Raw genomic sequence first — 6,000 nt, 5'->3', positions numbered from 1 at the left:
CTGCTGGGGCCTGAGGGTGGCAGGTGGATCCCTCACCTCTAGGCAGCAGGGTGCCACCTGTCCATCTGCTTCCCCAAGTCCACGTGTGCCTGATCCAAAGCAGTGGGACGATGGACTCAGTGGACTGTCCTTGCCAAGTACTGTCTATGCTTGGCCTTGCGCAGCATGTGACATAGGCTGCACAGATGAGGAAACTGAGTCTCAGAGAGGCGATGCATGAACTAGGAACTAAGCTGGAGCTAGAACCTAGATCTCCTGGTGTTCTGTCACCCCTCTTAGGTCAGTGCTGTCCAATAGAACTTTCTGTGATAATGGAAATGTCTTGTATCTGTCCTGTCCGATATTACAGTCATTAACAACATGTGGCTTTTGAGCACCTGCAGTGCAGCTACGTGCATTTTTATTCATTTAACACAACGAATTATTTATTTATTTATTTTTGAGATGGAGTTTTGCTTTTTTGCCCAGGCTGCAGTGCAGTGGCACGATCTTGGCTCACTGCAGCCTCCACTGTCTGGTTTCAAGCAATTCTCCTGCCTCGGCCACCCAAGTCGCTGGGATTACAGACGCCTGTCATCATGCCCGGCTAGTTTTTGTATTTTTAGTAGAAACAGGGTTTCACCATGTTGACCAGGCTGATCTAGAACTCCTGACTTCATGATCCATCTGCCTCAGCCTCCCAAAGTGCTGGGATTACAGGCGTGAGCCACCGCACCTGGCCAGCAACATTAATTTTAAGTTGAATTATCCTAAATGTAAAGGGCTGTATGTGGCTAGTGGCTGCCATGCTGGACCACGCAGTCGTAGCCTCTCTGATCCATTAAGCCATTGTACACTTCCCGTCATCTTTGCTGGGCAGTTCTAGGAATGTAGGTCAATCAGGTAGTTGCAGCCACGTGTGGAGTGCTGCCCTAGAGGTCAGCCCGGGCAGGAGTCTGACTCACCTGGGGGTCAAGCAAGGCTTCCAGAAAAAGTTGGTTCTTGAAGGATGAGTAGGAATTTGTCAGGTGTGCAAAACGAGGAATGGCATTCAGGGTAGCAGGAACAGCAAGATGGAGGTAGACCCTTGAGAAAGAGTGGGATGTGCATTGGCACCCGCAGCCTGGGCAGCTGGTAAGGCAGCTGTGGTAGGGAGTGCTGCGGTTGAGGAGGTCTCAGGGCCTTGAGTGCCGTGGAGGCAATGGGAAGTAATAGAGGGTTGTGAGCAGGTAGGATGATATCAGATCTGTGTTTTAGGGACTCTCAGGTTAGTCAATGTGGAAAGACCAGACTGAAGGCAGGGAGGGGCCGGAGAGCTGCAGGTCCCCACAGACGGCGCAGTGAGGCTACTTAGAGGCAGGAGGCTGTCTTCGTGCGTCCACAGTCAGACACCAAGATGTGTTTGAGAAAGCAAGCCTGACTCAGTTCTATGGTCCTAGGACTGGAAGGCCTGGAATCCCCTGCAGCCAAGCCTCAGTCTGCCCTTTCTTCTCCCAGCACGCTCCCCAGCTCTCCACCCACTCCACCTTCCTACTTCATTCTTAGCAACATGCAGATTCCCACAGAAGAGCAGCACTGAGGCTCGGATGTGTCAGAGTGAAAAGACTTTACAGAGATCCTCTGTGAAGAGCAGGTATTGGTAGAAGGAGGCTGGGGGCCTCCACATCCCAGACCTGGGAAGCTCAGAAAGAGGATGTAAGTCACCGAAGTTCAGCGCCACCCGCTCTAAGTGCTATGCAGTTTAGTCCAAGGGCTGTACTTCCACTTCTGTTGTCCTGCTGATCCCTCCCAACAATCCAGTGTAGAGGGGACAGTTGCTCCCATATTACAGATAAGGAATACTGAGGTCACAGAAGTGATTTGCCCAAGGTCAAGTGGCTAAGAGAGAAGCCTAACTGGGATTCCATCCTGGGCTGTTTGGAGAGCCAGTCCGTACCCTGTATCAGGTGAGCCCTTGAATACTGCCATGGTCACTACAGACAGGCACGGCGCAGTTCCAGACTATTAGGACACGACTCCTCTGAGGGGAAATCACAGGATGGCCCTGTATACAGGGGGAGGGGTAGTCTGGCTCTGAGTTATTTGATGAGTTCCTTGATTTAAGGGAGACGCAATGTCTCCTGACTCAGTGTCACTTATGCAGATGGTGATCTGATGATAACATCACGTACCCCTGCCTGGCTCCCACACCCTTGCCATCCGATGACAAGAGTCCCCCAAGACCCCTGCCTTCCCAAGACCTGGTAGAGCTACGGGACCAAGTTGGAAAACCCTTTCCCACCCTATGCCTGGTGACAGCTCAGCCAGCTGAGCCCCAGGAGCCCAGGGTCCTCAGACCTTCCCAGCTCACCCTCTTCGGCTTGGGACCTGTGGTGTTGCCATGTCCCAGGCTTTTCGGGATCTCGGAGGGGGCTGGGCCTTCTGCCCTCTGGCAGTTCCCACACGGGCTGGCAGAGGCTCCTAGTCTCTGTGTTCCGCCCCTCTCTCCAGCAATCCCCTAGGAGCCACTGTGTTCAATGGGCTATCAGGCTTCCCCATCACTCTCACGCCCCCCTCCATTACCCCTGAATAGGTGGGATCCAGACCCACACAAGCACTCCCAGCCCCAAGCCCCCAGCCAATCTTTCCCAGGATCGCCTGGGACCTCACAGTTCTGATGCATTACCTGCCTAGCCATGCTCAAGACTTAAAGTTCTGGGAAGCCAGCATTCCAAGAGGCTGCCATTCTATTGTTTGGCAATAGCATATTCTAAAGCAGCAGTCTACACGTGGCGCCACCACCCTCAGATTGTAAGATTCTGCTCAGCGAGGCTAGTCACAGGTGAAAGCTGGGATCACTAAGACCACCCTCAGTTTCCATCACCCTAAGCATTGCCGGTCAGGGATTCTAAGTGTCTCCATCGTCCTTTGGCTCTTTGGCAGCTGCAGCAGCTTCTGGCTACATACGAGGACAGGCCTACACGGGGCGGGGCAGGCAGGACAGGCGCGGTTGCCTGGCTTGTTTTTTTGAGGGGAGGTGGGGGGCTGTTGGCCATGGGCCCCTTTAGGGTCCACATCTGCTCGGTTGGGGCTCGGCCAAAGCCGGGCTGGCCGATCCAGTTGCCGGGCTGCGGCGGCGGCGAGGCCGGGAGCCTGGCTGGCAGGCTGTGTGATGCTAATGAGTCCGGGAGGCGCGGCTTCTGTCCTGCACTTGTCCTTGTGGAGGGTCCTCAGAGAGAGAGACAGGTCCCTCCTCAGACCCAGGAGGCTGTGATTAGCCTTCCATCACTCACTTTGATGGCTCCCAGTGCCCTGAGGGGCGTGGACAGGGACTGGGGAGACGAGCGAAGAGAGCCTGGTCCCGTGCCCATCCCTGTGCTTTCCAGGGAGCGTCACAAAAATCACACTGAGTCAAGGCCAGAGTGATAACACTGTTCCATCCTCTCCTCGCTGAAGGGCCCTTGAGCTCCCTAAGGGATCCAGCACAACCTTTCCGACTTCCCGGCTCGGAACCTGAGCTGCTCTTTCTGCACACTCCTGCACCAGGCATGTGTGATGTGCTCAACAATTATTGATTTTAAAAGTGAGCAGTTTTATAAAACAGGAGCAAAAGCAGGAGCAGTTTCTGTGTCAGACTCGATCTCAGATGCTGCAACTGTTGCTTCCCTCCACGCTGGGAACTGGGCCCCTCCTACTACTGAACGCACAGAGCCCCTGCTCACCGTGGTCTGCGTTCAAGTCCTGGCCTCGTAGCCCTGTTTGTTCATGAGCTGCTCAGTGCTGGGGCCATGTGTCACTGGTCGCTAATGGCCCCACCCTGCCCAGTGTGTGTGGGGCCCACCCACAAGAGGTGCTTAGTGAATATTTACCGAGTGATCTCATCAGACTCCAGGGTGGGTGAACACAAATGAATCATTACCTTCATTGTACAGATGGGGAGGGATGTGACTGTACAGGGCCAACCAGGGTGTGAGTGACTTGGCCCCCAGCGTCGGCTCCAGATCTCTTCTAGAGCAGGACATCTCCAAGGTGAGTCCAGGGACACCCAGGAACTCCGAGGAGAAAATTCAATGGGACATAAACCTGAATGGGAAAAAATATTACGTCTTTATTTTCGTTGCCTTGTGACTGAAACTTAGCTTTTCCTTCCATTGTTAATGAAGGCAGCAAATCACAGCACTAGCAAACAGTGTCTTCGACTTTTGTTGCCAACCGAAATTACATCCCAGGTGGTAGGTTACCTTGAAATATTGTTCCCAATAATTATCCTTTTGAAATTATGGTTGGGATTAGACCTGTTGCTAGACCTTTTCATTTAATCCATGAGTAGGGAGGCACACATGTGATTACATCATAACAATTAAAAATTGTATTTCAGTGCCTTTGATTTTCATTATTCTATGTGTTTTATTTTATGCATTGAAGGCATTACTTTTTAAGATCACAGACTCCACCACACTGCCCTGGAGATCCGTGGTACATAAGGCCGAAGGCCCCAGACAAAGGAGTGTCCTCCCTGACCCTCCAGCCCACAGCCTGCATCTTTCTGGCTCCATCTTAAGTTGGGAAGGGTTTGCATCATGCACTTGCATCTTGATTTTGCAAGAAAGTTGGGGGAGAGGTAGACACCTGCTTGCGTGATCAAAGGGGGCTTGAGTGCTCCAGTGTAGCCCCCTGGGCTTGTCACTTTTAAAATCAATATTTGTTAAGCACATCACACCTGCCAGGCCCCGTTCTTAAAGCAATGACCAGAATAGAGCAATGGAAAAGAAACATTTTCTTTTGTTTTCTTTTTTCTGTTTTTTGAGAAAGAGTCTCACTCTGTCACCTAGGTTGGAGTGCAGTGGCACCATCTCAGCTCACTGCAAGCCACAAAAATTAGCTGGGCATGGTGGCACATGCCTGCAATCCCAGCTACTTGAGAGGCTGAGGCAGGAGAATCACTTGAATCCAGGAGGTGGAGGTTGCAGTGAGCCAAGATTGTTCCACTGCACTCCAGCCTGGGTGACAAAGACTTTGTCTTAAAAAGAAAGTTCTCTTTTCTTTGCATCCTTGCCAGCATCTGTTATTTTTCGTCTTTTTGATAATAGTCATTCTAACTGGGGCAAGATGATATCTTATTGTGGCTTTTGATTTGCATTTCCCTGATGATTCGTGATGTTGAAAATTTTTTCATATGCCTATTGGCCGTTAGCACATCTTCTTTTGATGCCTATTCAGATCCTTCGGCCACTTTTTAATGGGATTGTTTCTTGTTTTGCTCCTGAGTTTCTTGTATTTTCTGGATATAGTTTCTTGTTAAATGAATATTTTTGCCCATTCTGTAGGTTGTCTCTTCACTGTTTTTTTTTTTTTTTTCCTGTGTATAAGCTTTCAAATTTCATATAGTCCCATTTGCCTATTTTTGTTTTAGTTGTCTATTCTTTGGGGGTCTTAGCCATAGAGCCTTTGCCTAGACCAGATATTCTGAAGTGTTTCTTCTGTGTTTTCTTCCTGTAGTTTTGCAGTTCTAAGCTTTACATTTCAGTCTTTAATCCACCTTGAGTTGAGTTTTGTATATGGTGAGAGATAGGGATACAATCTCGTTCTTCTGAATATGGATGTTTGATTTTCCCAGCACCATTTATTGAAGAGGGTCTCCTTTCACCAGTGTAGGTTCCTGGCATCTTTATTAAAAAGCAGGTGACTGTAAATATATGAATTTATTTCTGGGTTCTCTGTTCTTTTCCATTGGCCTATGTATGTATTTTTATAAAATGCCATACTATTTTGGTTGCTATAGCTTTTTCTAACATATTTTAAAGCCAAGTAGTGTAATGCCTCCAATTCTGTTTGTTTTGTTTTGTTTTGTTTTGTTTTTGCTTAGGACTGCTTTGGCTGTTTGGGCTCTTTTCTGGTTCCATATGAATTTTAGATTTTTTTTTATTTCTGTGAAAAATAGCATTGGCATTTTGATAGGGATTGCATTGAATTTATAAATTACTTTCAGTTAGTATTGTGATCTTAACCATATTCATTATTTCACTTCATGAGCACAAGATG

This window comes from Saimiri boliviensis, chromosome 11 (assembly GCF_048565385.1).
Source record: "Saimiri boliviensis isolate mSaiBol1 chromosome 11, mSaiBol1.pri, whole genome shotgun sequence".
NCBI classification, from domain to species: domain Eukaryota; kingdom Metazoa; phylum Chordata; class Mammalia; order Primates; family Cebidae; genus Saimiri; species Saimiri boliviensis.
The sequence above is the reverse complement of the archived record's forward strand: the minus strand, read 5'-3'. Positions refer to the sequence as shown.